This window comes from Acanthopagrus latus, chromosome 11 (assembly GCF_904848185.1).
Source record: "Acanthopagrus latus isolate v.2019 chromosome 11, fAcaLat1.1, whole genome shotgun sequence".
Lineage (NCBI taxonomy): Eukaryota > Metazoa > Chordata > Actinopteri > Spariformes > Sparidae > Acanthopagrus > Acanthopagrus latus.
Genome location: NC_051049.1, coordinates 9,580,281 through 9,598,748, shown reverse-complemented (window position 1 = coordinate 9,598,748; position 18,468 = coordinate 9,580,281). Strand labels below are relative to the sequence as shown.

General features: G+C 42.3%; 1 protein-coding gene across 2 annotated transcripts in view; it reads left to right on the top strand.

The window, feature by feature from the left end:
• The window catches only part of ncanb (neurocan b), a 185,907-nt gene that overhangs the window by 20,074 nt on the left and 147,365 nt on the right, over positions 1-18,468 (top strand). The window contains exons 3-5 of one of the 2 annotated variants that reach the window (XM_037113661.1): positions 13,799-13,948; positions 14,857-14,972; positions 18,058-18,257. The gene's annotated coding sequence lies outside the window, so the exon portion shown is untranslated. The remainder of the gene's footprint in view (positions 1-13,798; positions 13,949-14,856; positions 14,973-18,057; positions 18,258-18,468) is intronic. The other variant, XM_037113662.1, reaches the window with a different exon arrangement.

Below are 18,468 nucleotides of genomic sequence, written 5' to 3'. Positions count from 1 at the left end.
AGATTGGCCTAAGAAGCGCCTAGTAACAGCCAATCTACAATTTATTACATTTAAATGATTGAGCTCTAGCCTGAAGGGGCTTTCTTTTATAACAGCTCACGTTGTGTTGTTGTGCACCATACCTCCATGTTGGACCATAACATAAAAATAGACAAGTAATAAATACAACAATGCTCTTTAAAACATATCTGTTAGCTATATTGTTTCCACTCTACAGTCACTAAAGTTTTCTCTTGTCTTGCCATTTTATAGATCACAGCGTATGTTGGGTAACTAACTTGTTTCAAGTCCAGCCCATTTTTGCTCTGTGGTCCACTAAGAGCTTTGCAACTGGGTGGACCTCAGTCAACTTCCCTGTTTCCCGCTCATCTATATTGTCAAGAAAAACAAGTTAAGAAGATGGCTGAAAAATGTTTTTGGGGGTCCAGAATGACATGGTCTCAATTCGTGTCATTGTGCCCCTCGTTCATGAAACATAACTTTGTAATATAGCCTTCCAACATACTGTGGTCCTTGCTACTGGCTTCTTGAAACTACAGTTTATTGCCTGATGTCCAGATACATATCTAATAAACTCTTCAGTATCCAACGTAAACTGCAAATATTAGCATGTCCGGACAACTAACTAGAGTACATCCTCAAGGCTGAGGAGTATTTAATTGTCTTACATTGGCTGCATTTTGTGAGGTTACTGGTTACAATGCAAAAACAAAAAAGCAATAAAATAAATAAAAGCAGTCATAGACAGTTTTTCCATCAACTCAGGGAGCTAACCCTTAGCCTAATTAGCTAGCCAGGTACAGCTCTTAAAATCTACAGAGACATTTCAGCCAGCAAATCGATGGTTGCCAGCTGGAAATGAAAAGTGGTGTCTGTTTGAAATCAAGGTTGTTTCAAATGGGCGTAGCCAATTAAGGACGTGATATATCAACATGCAAACACTTCATGCGCTGCCAATACCTGACACTGTCTCTACTCATAACAGAGCGAGGGAAACGTAAAGTGAATTGTGGTTCTGAAGCATCAGCTACTTACAAGGGTTTAAATAATTTGTCAAGTGGCAGCCAATCATGTTACTCAAGTCTGCTTTAAAAGTTTCACTATTGCATTGTATTTGCATTAGCCAGGCAGATAACAGCATCAGGACTTACACACTGAGATGTAAATAAATTGTACTCTCTCCCTCAGAGTAATTCGCCCTGACAAACACCTCATGCCAGGCCGCACTCCTGATTATAACACAATGCTAAAATGAGGTGAAACACAGTGTGAAGAGAGCATTCTGCATGCAAGATTAAAGCTCTGTCGATCTGACAGAGAGCTGAGGTTGTCTGGAGTTTAACAAAGTCAGGAAGACACACACACACACACACACACACACACACACACACACACACACACACACACACACACACACAACACTGTGGTTGTGTCAGGACAGGACTACAAAGAATAACTCTGGTCCCAGTGGACCTGAATTGTAGATTCCCTTGTGCCACTTCCGTCTCACTAACACTTTGGCTTTTGCCTCCCCCTCTTCCTCTACTTCCCCAAACCAAGTCCCCTGCCACCTACCCTCTTACTCATCTTCAGTATCCTTTCTTCACAGTGTTTCTTTTCTCTCTACCTTTTTGTCTCAGCCAGGGGCTTTTGTTTTTTTTTGTTCCTTTCTGCCCTCTCAGCTCCCCCGGAGCCCTCGTCTCGCCTTCTTATCCCTTTCTGTCCATCTTGCGTTATTGATTCTCTCAGCTCTCACACTATCCAAATAAGATGATTTATATTCAGACGATTATGCTTGGTAAATATTATAAATAATCCCGTGAGACAATAGACATTTGTCTGATGCTTGATCTAGCCATACATGTGATACTGAGGTAACCGTCTTTTTAATACCTCTCGGTGTATTTTGACTTGTCATGTTTTTCATTCTGTCCAAAGCAGGCATATTCCCATCTGATATTTCATCTGTGAACACTTTTACACTGTTGACCCTCATTCTTCCAAAACATTTATTTTATTTAGTTTTACAAGTTGGCGGCCAGCAGCACCCGATCCTCAAATGGAGCGTTGTTAATAGTAAAGCATTTTTGTGTTATCTAATGTGGAAATATCGAAATTCACATGTTAGCGGTTTGGACATAGTTGTCAGATATCATCCAGTTTTCCAATTTCTGCTAAATTATCATGTTTAACTGGCAAAATACAGCTGAGGTTTCCCACTGAATAAATCAAGCCATCTCTTAAAGCCATCTCTTGTAATAGCTTTTTGCTGGCTACAAGCAAAACCTTTGCCAGGTATCTGTCTCTTCCTCCTACATGCCCCCTAATGTTCCCCAGCCAGATCACAGTGCAGTTGTTTGGGATGTCATATCCCATAATATATTTTATGGTTGTGCTGAAGTTGCTGCATACAGGCTTTAGTTTAAACATGAATATACTGTGGTTTGCCTCTAGGTCACCACAGAGCCTGTAAAATGGTTATTGGATGGTAAAATGGTTGCTTTGTATCTGAGGTGTTATCAGGAACTTTATATAAATCTTGAAGGTGAATCCTCTCTGTAGTCCTCATTTAGTGATCGTGCTTTGTTTTATACATGTGTGATTCACGTCTTCATGTTCAGTTTTATTGTTTAACTCATCACTTTTTTTTAATGTAAAGCACTGAGCTCCACTGCTTTGACTAAGGCAATTGGTTGGTAAAATGCTGAGATGGACAGAGGTCTTGTTAACTGCATCATTAATACTTTATCTATGTGGAGGTCAGTTATCACCTTTCAAAAAATAGCTCCTTAATTTTGAGCATCTGAAGGAATCTTGGTTGAATAAGAGCTATTTCTGGGACCTGTGCACAATGTGTTCATGTGTTTGTTATTCTGTGGAAATTGTTCTTAAAAGCCAAATGGAGCAGAGCTGTTTAGCTGTATTGCCAGTGAATAATTCATTTCCTGATGCTGAATTCTGTGACTTAACTGAATGTGTAATGCTTTTTTTAAAAACATGAATATTTCCACCTGCGTTGTTATTACCCAAAACTGATTAAAGATAATGTGATTTCCAGGAGTTTTAACCAGCTGCGACCAACATCGGCTGATATTGTTTTCACATTGTGATCCTGTTTGTGTTTCATCGTGGTAACATGTAATCTTGGAGACACCTATTGTAGCAGGGACTTTCACAGAATAAACGTATGTATTCAAAAGTATGTTTTTTGCAATCCCCGCAGCTAAGTTCAACCTTAACTCTTCAAAACATTGCACTTATGGTCTTGTTAGCCTTTGGCAGAAAAGCCACTTGGTTAGGGCTCGTAAAACATCATGTTTTTGCCTAAAGTAGCGTACCTGTTTTGGTTGCCACATAAATTAAAAAAAACCCGGAACAGCTGGAAATATCCCCACAGAGTAGAACTGTGCTCGCCTACGTGGTAGTCTTGTCGCTTGTAATAACGGGGATTGGTTTGAGCAAAGGATTCAGATGTAGTGGGGCTGCCTCCCCACTTTACGCCCCTGGACACACCTATAGTCACAGGAACTACCACAGAAGCGTTCATGAGTACTTTGTCAGGTGTTTCTGTCTGATATTGTCTCTGTGATAGTGCCACAGCCATGCAGCATACAGTCACAAAACTTTCCTGGCCTGTAGTTGAGATAAAGTCCAAGATGCGGGTGGTCTCATGCAGTCATGTAGAAATCACTGCTCGGAAGTCATTGGTCAGAACTTGAACATGTATGCAGACGTTGTGACTGGTGTGATCCCCTCGCAAGATGGTCTTCTATAAAAATTTCTTGGATATTAATTCGCCTAGGGCCAGTATTATAATGCTATCAATATGACATTTAATACTCCAGGCACAGTACCATGATATACATACAGCTTCCTTTCAAAAAACTCAGCACACACATAGACATTTACATACACAACCATCTCGCTTGAGTTTCAAAGGTTATATACAGGGGGAATCGACTGGTTAACAAAAGACGTATTTCTTTAAGAAAATGTCAGTATGGAGGATGTGTGATGACACAGGCATGTATATGGCATGTAGAACCATTTTAACTAGCCAATCTTAAATATGTCTGCTCCTGCTTTGATACAGTGATTTACAGCTGCTTTTCTGCAGGTGTCTATTGAAGTATAGCTGCACAGTGGTATAAATCCCTCCCTAAGAAAGTGGAGGCGACACAGCTCTCTGTGAGCTTCTCCCCCCTGCGAGCGCCCGAGTGCTGATATTTATTCTCCAGTGAGATCATTAGAGGAGGAAGAGCTGGAGGAGACCATATGGACATGACTGCTGCTCAGCTCAGTCCATTATTTTAATAAAGATCCCGGTAGACAATCCGAGAAGGCTCCCTCCATGTGTTGGCACGAGCACATGTGTGGGATGCATGAGGGCGACTGGATGGCCATGCATAACAAAGTGACAGCTGAATTTGGAATATACCCGCAGCAGAATAATTTATTTTTGACACAATTTTGGTTTAATATTGAAGACAAAAGGAAACACAGGACATTTTCTCCACCAATGGGGGGTCACATTGACTTGAATATTTTTTAAATTAAAAGGATGACACCGCTGAGACATTTGCAAGAGCTGAATACCAATGACATGCAATGCTGCTGCTCATGTCACCTTTTTTAGAACTGCATGCAGACGGATGTAACTGTCAGCAAATTTGCCCTGACCCTGCTGTTTACATGAAATTGTGTCGACATATATATTGACTCATTGTCCCATCAGTATGTTCAGAGCTCAGTGAATGTTTTGTCTTTAATCGTGCATAAACAGCTCATTTGAGCGGATGTTTTAACGTTCAAATTGTTTCCACATTCCAACAGAGATGTGACATGTATCTGACACTATACGTTACTGTAACAGCATGATCATCATTACATTCCAACTATGGCATCACCATGAGGGAGACGCTCTAACAGCAACTTGGCTCCTCCTTTGTTTCACTCAACTCAAGAAGACAAGAGAAAGATCAACATGAAAAAGAAGCAAATTCATGTTGCCCCAGGCATGCTTTGCCTTGGTAAAATATGCATAGGAGGCGGTGATTATTATGCCTTCCTCTCTCCTTGGAAACTAATGGAGCAGGATTATTTGATTTTAAATGAAGTGCAGCTTAAGATCCTGATTATCAGTGTATTTCTATAACTGACCGCAAAAGAAAATATCTGAATCAGGGAGAGGAAAGAAATAAGTGGATTTCCCAGAAAACATACAATTCTGTATTGGTCGTGAAATGATTTAGGGTACAGTACATAGAGTTGCTGCATTAGTTATCACGAGGCAACAACTATTTTGTCAATTTAAATGCCCAATGTGAAGTTTTTAGTGGCATCTAGTGTCGAGGTTGCAGATGAGTTAAAATGTGAAAAACATGAAAAGCCTTCTTTAGAGCCAGTGTCTGGTTTATCTGTTTTGGACTACTGTATAATTATAGCATCTGCTCCCTCTGTAGATATAAGGGGCTTGTTATGATGTAAAGCAAACACAACAACTCTTAGTTTTATGTGATTATACACTAATGAAACCATGAATATTATTTTTAGTTTGTGCCAAAACATCCTCTTAAGTGCTAAACACTGGAGCCCCCATCCTGACGACATCAAAAACAACATCCCTGCCTGCCTGGGCCCCCAGTGTGCTTTCAGAACCAATAGATCCACAGAGGATGCCATATCCACTGCCCTCCACTCAGTCTTCACACGCCATGAACATATCAACAGTACAGCTCATTACGCTGTTTGTTAACTTAAGCTCAGCATTTAATACAATCACACCCATGAAGATAGGAATACCTAACACCCCGGGCTTCAGTACCCACTCTGCAAACTAGATATTGGATTTCCTCACTTGCAGACCCCAGAGAGTACTGAACGACAGTCACACCTTCCCAACATTGGTGCTCAACACAACATTAGAGCCCCCCAGGGCTGTGTGCTCAACCACCTCATGTTCACACTGTACATCCATGACTGCACTCCCAGACATCAAGAGAGCTCTATGCGAAGTATGTGGACGACACCCTCATCATCAGCTGCATTACAAACAGTGATGGGAGTTCATGTCGGGAGGAAATCAGCAATCTTGTGGATTGGTGCACAGAGAACGAGCTACTGCTCAGCGTCAGCAAAACCTAGGAGCTGATTGTTGATTTTAGAAAGAAGGAGGCGTTGTTAAATGACAAATAAATGTAACCTTGTAAATCCTCCTGAACACTACACACTGCACCTCAAGGACAGCCGAGGTATAGGAAAGTTTAGATGCTAACTATAGTGGCAAGAATTGCTGGAGATCTGAGAAAAGTCCCAAGACAAGTGGGAAAAGATGGCAGGACTGAAATGATACATGCGAGGTAATTATGGAGTCTAAAGTGAATAGATGAATAGAGCCAACCGCCTCCTGGTCCCAGATGAATGAGGGGCCCTACAGCTGGACACCAGGCCTTTGAGCTGAAATATATCCACTCTTTTTTTGGCCCCCGATTGTACAAATTGTTCCCTGCACTGGTCTATCTACACATGCTGTCTTTTCAGATAAAGCCAAGCCAGGGGGGGCCAGGCCGGTGCGCTGCGTTTGGAGGCTTGATTATGCCGAGTTGCACACTGAGGGAGGCATTTGGAGACGCTTCAGCTGACAGATCACTGCTGGGCCACTACAGGTTTTGTGTTTGCCGTCCAGCAGCCGAGCGTCACTGACAGAACTGCTTCCTTGTTGACTGGCGACACTCGAAACTCCCCCGGGATTGACTGAGCTTTCTGTTAGGGACGGGAGAAAGATAAGGAGGGAAATGGGTGAGGAAAAACAAAGGATAGGAGAAGAAAGAGAGAGAGATAAACGAGGGTTGTGAGAGGAACATACTGCAGTTGGTTGAAGTTTGTTAGTGAAATGCACCCTTTACAATACCAAAAACAGCTTGTCATTTTTTGTTTTTGTTTTCCGTCCAGCTGTACAACGTCCAGTTTTTCCAGTGCAGTGAACAATGCTACTGCCAGGTGTCGACTTCCATTTATCTGATTTTTTTTTTTTTTCTATCATCGCTTAGCTCCCCTCTTCCTCATCAGAGTCATTGGTGTGTTTGTGGATGAGTCTTCAGTGGTACCAAACCGTGGCGGGCATCGTCCGTCTGGCTTCCTGTGCTGGCGCTTGCGATTTGTAGAAGTCACACAGTACACTGATTGCCAATAATGATGAGCTGGCGAAGAGAGGCAGAGGGAGAGATGAGGTGGTGATTGCTGCTACTCTTCGAGAGTCGATAATGGAGAATATATGTCATGTGCCATTATGTGTCTTACTGTGTGCCCGTAACCCATATGCTAATTAATGCTGATTTATGCCTCATTATGTTGATTTATGACGGGGCTACGGGAGTGCTGTTGACTGACTGTTGCAGAAAAAGAGTGGTCTCCATTAAGAGACATAATGTTAGTGGTATTTGTTCTCCCTATCCGTTTTCAGGATCAAGCTTTGTTCCCCTTATAGAGTTTTTATTTTTTTTCTTTTCAGTATTATGATGATAAATCTTTATCATAAAAGTTTAAAACTGAATCACTCAAGTACCGTGCCGGTGGTTTTGCACATTTTGGCCCATTAACTGCAAATCATGTATACTTAACATTACTGCTGGCCATTTTCTAAACCATAACTTTGATTTCTACTCTCCAGTCAGCCATTGGTCTCCCTTTCCTGCTATGTAAATTATAGACTTGGAACCTGCCTCAGAAAGGTGATCCATCATGTAGCGAGCATGTAGTGACCCACACTTCTTTTAATGGTCATACTCTGATTATTTGTGCGTGGTAATTTATTTGAGAACATGAGCCATTTGAAAACTCTGGTCTGAAAGCAAACCCCGGCAAATGAGGGAATGAAATATGAAAATGTTAAAATGTAAATCTGGTAGCACTGCTGTCAGCTAGCTCCACTGGGGGTGGAAACTCTGGGAATGTTCAAATTCTGCAAGTACCGGCTTTAAAAGATTGACTGTATAAACTACAGGCAGAGCAGGTTTGAAAAGTGAAGCCAATGTGGAAGTTCTTTAAACCTGCGTTCTTTCTAATTGCCAACAGTGGGCGACTTCATTGGATTCAAAAAGAAGTTCAATTGTATGTATGCTTAGAAAGAAAAGTAACTCTACTTCTAACTCTATTTATTATCTCAGTAAACATCTTCCTAATGAGTTTATGGTCTCAGTTGCAAGTTTTGTGTCTTCTCAAATGCAGCATGATGTAGAATTCAGTAAATTATGGTCCAATTTAGAGTCAAATAGTCGATAATGCTATAGGGGGGAATTCTATAGGACGTGGCTACCTTGTGATTGACAGATCGCTGCCACAGCCTGTCTTCAGGTTCTCAGTGAGAGCCAGTCAGGATGTTCTCTTCCTCTACACTTTTTTTGTCCAAATATGGTCATTTTTCAGCACAATGTCTTCAAAAAGTAAGTCCAAAACCAGTGGTTGACATCAAAATGGGTTACACTTACTGTATACCTGGTTTTAAAGGCATCTCAAAATGTTTTTTTCAAGTTGATATGATTATTACGTTGGCAAAAAGTTGCCTATCCAGCAGCCATTGAGCAACATCGGCGTTAATTTCCTTTGCTTTGTTTTTGTATCCACAAACTCCTGAGAGAAGTGTCTGGCTTGAACTTTCAAGGTTGATGAGAGCAATGTAATGAGACTGCGACAGTAATTTTTAGGTCATAAAACCAAAACAATGAGCTTCAAGATGTTTATAGACTCGCTTCAGTGATGGGTGATGGGTAAACGTTGCAGGTTTGTCACCATGAGTGATGCCTTCCACATTAGACAGTAGTAATAATAATGGGTAAAAAGTACCATGATCTATTGTTAACACAAAAATCTGGATAAATTCAGCTTTAATCAAGAGTTTTTCAGAGCAACATAGTATCTTCTATGGATATATTGCATGCCACAATGCATTTATCATCCTTTTATGGAATGTGGAATTGTCGCTTTCATTTTTTCCATCCCTTATGGAAAAATGTGCTTATTGAAATAAATTGAAAGCAATTGCTTGAAATATAGAAAGTCGGTCTAAAAATAGTCGGGAAAATGTTTAGCAGAGATGTAAAACATATGCAATTGTAGTTAATGATCTGAAATATGCAGATGACTGAGATGACTTTACTTTAATAACAGCAGAAACTACTTTGTAATCCCTTTGAGAAACAATTTTGTACAACCAAACGCCCAAACAATGCCTACTGCTCAGACACGTATTAAACTAAAATAATACGGATTGAATTTGGGACAGCAGCAAGAAAGTAAACTGTGAAGCGGGCCGTCTGATCTTGCCACTGTCTTATCACCAAGCTTCCTGATATCATAGCTCGAGAGATTTGCTAACAACAACTCCTCGCTCCCTGGACCCTGACAGAGACATTTACAGCTGGCTATTTCACTGTGCTCTGTACAGTTTATTGTAACAGTCAGTACCTGTGCATTTGAAGGCTGTGTAGAGCGTGCTGGAGGGTGAGGAGGGCCCGCTCTCTCTGTGGAGGCGGTTGTTTGGGTGACAAGGCCCCTTTTAAACAGCAAGATGTAGAGGCGGGGAGAACTGAAACAGAGTGAGGATGCTGTGTTCTCGGGAGAGGAAGGGGTCTCTGGTGTCAGTGCTGACGGGGCTGTAAAAAGCTAAGCATCTGCTGGTTTAGTTTGAAATAAAAACCAGGCCTCAGGACAGAGACTTTGATCATGACACCGTCTCTCTGCTCACAGCTATTGTTTAAAATGGAGTTTTCTTGCAACAATGAACTGCTTTGTCAATCTCTTTGTCTTTTAATGTTGACCAGACTGGATCTGAGTATTATAGCAACACTCTGATTTAGATTGAACCCCTTATACATTTATTATTGTTTGTTCCAGTGGGGCTGCCATTACTGTGGTACAACCATTTTTTTTTAATTGGCATGTAATTGCCTTGACAAGATCATGTTGGCCGACAGTAAGGCAAAATATAAAGCAGGTTTGCATGTTGTTCTCTAATCACAGATTTTATTTGTAATGACACGTTGACTCCATTTCCAGGGAAATCGCAACTGATTATATTGCCACTATTTATGCAAAGGGGGGTGATTTTCATACACTATTTATCCATCTGCCGACAGGAAGAGGGGGCTGTCATTAGTTTGGGATAAGAGCGGCCGGTAGAAGCAGCCAAGAGATTGTTCCCAAGTTAATGCCCTCCAAAATGACACATGTAACTGACTGAGTGCCATGAAAACAGATCTGGCAAGACGACTTTCTGACTAATTATGCAAAAACATGGGATTTCAAACATTGCTCGCCTCTGGTTTGACAGCAAAATGTTCCTTTAAGATAGTTAAAATATTGAGCATGAATGTTCATCCTTCATCCTGGAACAAGAGAGAAGACAGAAGACTACTAGCATTCAAGGTCAGAATCTAATGTTAAATGGCGTCTTTTGCCTGTGACTCCCCTGCAGCTGCGTTTTAACAAATATTTGGCAAAAACATGTAAGATAATCGCTGTTACAATACAGGGCAGTTTAGTTAGGGTTAGGGGTTAGGGTTAGGGTTTTTTCTAGGCTCTGGTTTGTGAAGGGAGTTCACCTGGAAAAACATTTATAACTCCCAGAATTAAAATAAGTCACAAAGTAACAAATCTGAACAACATCTGAATCAGTATTGGAGAATGTGCGCTAATATGTCTGCATGTATTTCATGGACAATCATTGACAGGCTGGTTCTGGTAGAAAAATACTGCAGTAATCAGTTGTGGCTTTCACCAATGTCCACAATTTTTAAACCCTTTTCGCACATCCCTACTTTGTATTACAATCATACCTTCCCGAGGAACATCATTAAACATCAGGCCAAACCTCTGCTGCTCCGTACCGCTCCATCAGGTCAGTCAGAGATTCTCTGATTGGTCATCTGTTTATTATAGACTAAGCAAAGCCCAGCTAACGGCCTCTCGTCTCCTGCCCTCTCAGCTTCATTCATAATAGATCACCTGCCCCCACCTGCACGGCTTCATTACTCCCTCATTTACAGCTTCTCTGGTCTGCTGACTCTTCTTTTTTTCTTTTTTTTTTTTCTCTCCACAGCGCTTCACCCTCCTCCTGGTGCAGTTGTCTGAAACCCCGCCAGTGTCTCCCCGCTCTTTGTCTGCCTCCTTCCCCTCTTTGTGTCCTTTCGCTCTTCACCCCTGTCCTTCCCTTCTCATTTTCACCAGTAGTTAATTTAACCTTTCATGCAGGCGGTCATTGCGAGTGACGGCGAATGACTGTTGTTGATTGCCTTTTAGTGCTTGTGTCAGTCGTTTCTGGGTCAGTGAGCTGTGGAGTGACACCCCCCCCCCCCCCCCCATACAACACACACATATCCCTCCATTTGTTACTCAGACATATACTGTTTGTCAAACCAGCACTCTTGTTTTTTTCCCTCTGTCGAGTTGCGCTCCAGTGTTGCCAACCACAACGCTCTCCAAGGAATTGACAAAGCCAGTAATTTAATAAAAACAGACGCCTACAATTATTGGCACAAGAGCCCAGAATCCTTTTCCTGTCTGGTTGTAAACACCCAGTGATGTAGGGATTATTCATACACTATTGGATAGGAATAAGAAACTGACTGACCGATGATTCTTAAATATTATTATTGATTCGTTTGCATGATCAACAAGCTTGTATACTGAATTAATTCCTGTATATATCACACCCTGTTTCTATGCTTTTTAAAAATGTATTTCCTGCTTTTTTGCGTTGATTGTTTGGTAGTCAGCAAATAAACCATCCAAAGAAAAAAGAAATCAAAAGCTCAGACATTCAATAAGTGTATGGCATTATGTTTCATAAGAAAACAGTTAGCTGTATAGGTTTTTCTCAGGTTGTGTCTGTGGTTCTCTTGGTAGAAAATGAATTAGAGTGTTTGGAATCCACTCAGTCTTTTCAGGCTGTCTCTAAAAATGCAGAGACATACACTCAAACACAATAAACTCCACCTGAGCCTCCCCCACCATTTGTGTGGTGGTATACAGAGGCTGAATGCACATCAGTTTCTGCTTTCTTTATATAAAGGCAGCTGGTGTGAGTCTGTATCCTTCCCCGTCAAAAATTAGCATCACATTCTTCAGGATGGTTATGCAACTTATTTAACATATTTCTATCTGCTTGACGGTGAAAATGGGAGGAATTCTTTCAGGCTGCACCACAGGTTTTTGTATTCTGTTGGAGTAATTTAACTTGATGCACCAAATCTTCGGATTCACTCTGGGACATGGCTCTTGGGTGGTATTGTTGGTCAGTCCACCAATTTGGTCCATACTGAAAAATCTCAACACCTATGGGATGCGTGGCCATGAAATATTGTATAGACATTCGCAGTCCCTAGAGGATCGATTCGGCTTGATTGGTGATTCTATGCCTCCACATCTATTAAATGAATCTTCTTGATGTTTGGTTCAAATATTCCGGGTTTCCATTGGATGAACCCTGACTGCTTTGAGTCTTCTTTGACTTTGAATGTTGTGCCCAACAGCTGTTTGATAGAATGTCATGAAATGAAACGTGCAGGTTCCATCTGGATGAACTATTCCTCTAGCACCATAATCAGCGCAGAAGTCTTTGCTAATTTGATGTGAAGCGAATAGGAGAACAATGGTGGACTATCGAGCTTTGGTGGTGGTGCTGACCTTACTGAGTTTATTATCAACACTCCGCCACCAAAGTGTATATTTGCTGCATCGCTCGGCATGCACACCACAGCGTTTTCCATTCCTTTTCAGATCTGTGGGCACATGGATGGTTTGAACACAATGTTGTATGAATGCGGCAAACGAAAAGCTTGTTGTGTAAACAGGACCCCAAGTGTTGGTATTATTATCTGGTGGACTAGATGCAAAAAGAGGCATAAAGAAAATCAAACTCTTGATTCATTGCGAAATGGATTCCTCGGTGCTTTAAGTAATTGTTTATAGCTCACTCGTTATCTTGCGGTCTAGGTCGGAGTTTAGACACATTGATTTGATTTAGGTTGAGTCTCCAGAGAAGACAGAACAATTGACGATAGAAAACAAAGAGAATATAAAGCGTGAAGAGCAGAAGTCTGTCAGAGCGTCTGCATGTCTGCTGACCTTTTCCTTCATTTCCACTCGCTCACAGAAATTAAGCAAGCGACAGTCAATTTATTTACCTACCTAACAAATATCCCACGGATTCATTAAAAAACGAATGTCATGGTTTTGCTTCACCTCGTCTTGATGATTTCGTCTGCGTGCATTCAACGGCGCTCGCCCACGCACTTTATCTTGAGATATCTTCAGAGAGTTTCTAGGGATGTGAAAAAGCTTGATTGTTGTCTCTCTGTTGTCATTAAAGCTGATTTGGGCTTTATCATTGTTGTGCCTTCAGAATTGAGTCTCGGTGCAAACAAAGGCACAGGCCCTGTGTTAGACGAAGAGGTAGGAGTAAACTTCACACCAAAAATCCTCTCAGGGACAAACACATTTCTGTGCTGCGCCTAATTATTCTGTTGGGTTTCAGGGGTGGCTGGACAGTGCTTGAAGAAGCCAGTTCTGCAGGGATTAATTTCTCTCATGCTTTGCCTAATTAAGGTATTAACAAAATGTAATAAACTCTTGCCAGAGGACACTTCCAAGCAGTGCATCGCTTATAGCTCCAGCCACCACATCAAATATGTATTTAATCTAAGTATAATGTAGTGGCTACACAAGATAAACACATTCACCCAGAGCTATAAAGCCCGAGGATCGATATAAGCTGTTCCTTTGTTTACTCTCTTGTTTGTAGTTTGATTGCCTTCTGGTCATTCCGGGAAGTGGAGGAGCAGAAAAACGCAGGAAGGTAAAGAGTAAGAAAGAGAAGGAGAGCAGTGTCCCAGTGCTCTTCATCGTCATTACAACCACCATCATCATCAAAAAGGTCTTGCCCTTTGAAAGAGTGAGTGTGCGAAAGAGATCTGATAAGCACAAGCTTTAGGGTTTGTGGCGCTGGAGTCCTTTTGGTGTCAAACCCACTGGAGAATCCGTCTGGCTTCGACTGTTTCTTTAATGGCGACGACAGTCTGGAGCACACAGCCAATAATAGCTTGAGTATAATTCTCATATGCTGCTTTGAACGTGATGAGGACTTCAGCCGTCCCCGCAGTACAGCAGTTACACCATCAACAAACTTCAGATGATTTTTTTTCTTACTAAGTGATGAGTTGCCTTTAAAACTCTTCTCCCGCCAGTGATCATTAAAATTTCATCTGAAGTTTTTATTTTCATCTTTAATCAAATATTCCAGACACCATCCTACAGTAAATATCTGCTGTATCATGTCATGAATGTCACAGTGTGGTTGGGTAGTTTCTCTGTATGTGTGTAAGTTGACTGAAAAACAACATAATTTTGGGAGTTGGCTCACTTTGATGCTCAGAAACAGGCTGCATCCTCAGCCTCGCTACAGTGCTTCCTGTTTCAGTGTAGTTTTTGATCCTCCTGTGAATTTTTTATCCCTAAACTGCGTTTTGCGGTCTAAGAAATATGCATTTTCCTTCACGGCCAGTTACTGAATAACTTTTGCATGCTTTTAACTGTACCAGGCTCGACTAATGGTCGCTCTTCTGCTCTAACAACGCTTTGAATAAACTGCAGACCTTACAAAACGCAGTATTACAAGTGCTGACTGTGGCCAGAGGAACAGAATACATTACACCTGTTTTATAGTCCCCTTTATTTGCTGTTAACTGTATAACATATTTTAAGATACTGCTTGTTTGTGTTTTTAATAACTCAGGGGACTTGCACCTGAATATATAACATCTATGATAATAGGATAAGTCTGGTCTAGAGCTCTCCTTTCAGTGTTCCCTGGTCCAGGACTACTTCCTGCGTCACAGCGGCCTCTTCACCTTTAGAAGACGCAGCTAGAGGACCTGGGGCGTCATCAGAACCTGCTGATATCTTCACACACAATTTAGGTATACTTTGTCAGCTTGGCATTTACATAGAGCCACAGATCAGATGAGGTCAGAATTTAGTGTTTTTTAAAATCCACTCTGAGATGATTTTTTTCCCATTCAGCCCTTCCAGTTGCTAATTTTTTGGGCCAAGTCAAGAGGAAAATTATACCTGATTGTGTTGCGAGACAAAAGGTTTCAATAAGTTTATTCATTGTAAAAAGAAAATCCTTGTTGCGCTATTAGACATGGATATTCTCTGTTGTATGTCATTGATACAATCCTTGTCAAAAGTTGAATTTAGGTTCATCACTGCTAGCTATAGAAACAGGCAGTTTAATTGTCTCACAGAGAAGAAAAGGCTTTGTTTTCATCTGCCTTTGCTGGTTGGTTGGTTGGTTTGTCAGCAGGATTACACAAGAACTACTGAACGGGTGTCCATGAAACTTAGATGGAGGATGGATCTCGACAACAGAATAACCCCTATCAACTTTTGGTGCCCATCCGGATGAAGGGACAGATCCAGGGATTGTTGTACACTTTCTTTAACATTGCGATGCGATCCAATGCATGGATCTTGATGAAAATAATCAGTGTATTAGGTGGCTGGTATCTATGACTTCGTCAAATTTGATGCACATCCTAGATCTGGTGATATTTCAGGCATCTGTGGGTGTTTTAAAATTTAGAGTGCTACTGAGCTATCCAGTCTGATATTGGATTAGTCTTGACTGAATGAAAAAGGAACGTTGAGCCTTGGCGGAGGTACTCGACTGTCTTCTGTTCTAATTACAGTATATGATGGTACTTCAGACCACTTTTTAGTAATATTGGGTTGAGATTTAGAAAGGACTTTCATTTTCAGACCCTGGGACAGAAGGCACAGTTCGTCCGTAATATTATTTCTTGTGTGGAATACATTTTGTTGTTGTTCTTCTAATGCAGTGGCACTTTAAGTATCTTATCTGGACTGACTGTCCAAAGTATTCCAAAATCACAATCACGTTGCCTCAATAGGCTTTACAAACTATACAGTGGATGACATCCTCTGTCTTTAGACCCTTGATCCGAGTGAGGAAAAACTTGCCATGTCGAGGGAAAAAAAACTTTTAAAAGGGAAAAAAAGATGGAAGAAACCTCTAGAAGAGCCACAGAGGAGGAATCCCTCTCCCAGGATAAACAGACATGCAATGGATGTCGAACGTACAGAACAGAACAACCAAATCTCAGTTTACAAGTTGCATTGACAGACTATATAATGCAAAGTTATCAAGTTAAATATATGTAAAGTGTAAGGATCCAGGAGATGTTTGAGCAGGCCGAGGCATCGACCAAGTGGGGCCCGAGCCACACGACCGCCTCTCCACCGTGGTGACCTGGAGGAGGGCCGGCCACACAAAACAATCAGCAGTAAAACAGAAAACATCAGAGTCAAGGGGCATCAAACTTTACAGAAATACAGATAAAAGGAGGTAGTAAAACAGAGACAATGTATGCATAGTTTTGAAAGAGGGATTTTTGAAAGAGAAACAAACAAAAGAACACCGTTGTTCAACACAGGGCCTGTATGGTTAAGGCTGACATATGTTCAGATTTGTAACAATCATGTTGTTTTTAAGGTGGAATCTTTTTGAAACTTAGATGATAGATGACTAAACTATGCAACAAGGGCGATGATTTACTCAAAGTGCATCTTGACCTTACTCGTGTTTTTCCAGTGTTCATGTGAAGGCTGTGCTTATTCCGCCTGCCTGAAGCTGTTCAGCACCGCGGACAGCTCTCTCGGTCTTGAGAGGAGAGGCTGCTCTGACGCACTGCCGACTTCCCTCCATCAGTGGCCGTCATTACAGCCTCCCCTACTCAAGTCATGGAGCGTATACTGCTGGATTATGGTGGAAATACCAGTACTCTGCCTATGGAAAAATGTAAGTTTTTTTTTTTTTTTTTTTTGTTAAACTAACAAAAAGGAGCAGTGTAAGCAGCCCGAGCCGTGCGTAAATTATACAACTGTGCTGAACAGAGCGTTAATCTCCCTGCGTGCTGTCTCATGGGGGATCATTACTCTTGTATGCAACAAAGCGGCGGGTCGCACACGCTGCCAGTGAGTGTATATATACGAACAGATCTTTTTTAAATGGCCGCAGGCATCTCCCTGTCTCTCTCTCTCTCTGACTGGCTCTCTTACAGGGACCATAATAATAATCCTTATGTTAACTGCCATGCAAAAGACTACAACACCCAGCAGGTACGAACGGGGCCCCGGTGAGTGTTTTGGGTCAAAACTCTCAGTCAGGTAGAAAAAAAAAAAAAGTTGATTGAACGTTTTTTTTTTGTTTTTTTTTTGCCTGCCAACCGAGTCCAAAAAGGCAATTTGAGCTTTAGATGGGCTGATCTAATTTGATAGTTGGCCCCTGCGCGGGTCGAGGTCATCGCCGCGCTGCCAAACAAGGTAATTCTCTCCCGAAGGTTATTAATTACAGCGCTCAGACAAAAGAGGCAAAACGGGATTACGTGGGGCCCTACAGTGGGGCTGAGGTGCCAAACCACGTCTTTCTACAACCAAACCACCCTCCCCTCCCCTCCACCCTCCCTCCCGCCCTCCTGGTTTCGTGGTTTCTCATCGGGGGCTCAGGACTGAAAGCTGTGTGGGTGTCCCGCATGAGAGACTTCACCACACATCAGCCAAATGTAGTTAAATGAGGCGAGTTAACTTTGGTATCCGATCGCGTTGGATGCTGGAACTTATCCGCCTTTCGCGTCAGCCTCAGGACCAAAGGTACACCCCCCCCAACACCTCCTCCTCCTCCTCCTCCTCCCTCATCCCTCCTCCTCCCCCCTCCATCCCTCTCCTCTCCTGCTATTTGAATAGAGAGCTTGCGGAGCACTCTTTTGTTCAGTAGCGCTCAGCTGCTGGAGAGGTGAGCACCACTCCGCCGCTCATCCACTCGTCGCGGCTGCTGCTGCCGCTGCCGCCGCTTCCTCCTCGGCTCGTCAGCGAAAGAAGACGCGCGGACACTCTGCTGGAGACTTGTCCTCTCTCTCTCTCTCTCTCGCTCTCTCTCTCTCTCCCCTCCACCCCCAACACCCAACATCCACCCCATTACAGCTGCATGCATAGACGGCACCCTCCTGCCCGACACCCGGAGCTGCCTCGTCTAGCAGCCGCACTCGCAGGGCTCTTTACGCGCCGCTGGATGCTTCAGCTCCTCTGTCCGCGGCGCCACCAGCTCATCACACCGACGCTCCCGTGAGGCTTCGGCGTCGCTCTGCATTCCTGTGGACTGGACTCTCACTTCATCCAGAAACGTGAGTTTGTTTAAGATGTCATTTTTTAAAATGCATTTTGACTACACCATACTTGAAGATTCAGCAAAGTAAATTTAATGCTGTTGGGGGGGGGGGAAAGGGTGTTTTGGAGCTTCTGTGCACTAGGGCTGGTGATGAATTGGAGATGAGCTTGTCAGTGCTGTTCAGAGAGAAAGATCTATGACTGTGACCAGATCTACCTGCCCTTTAA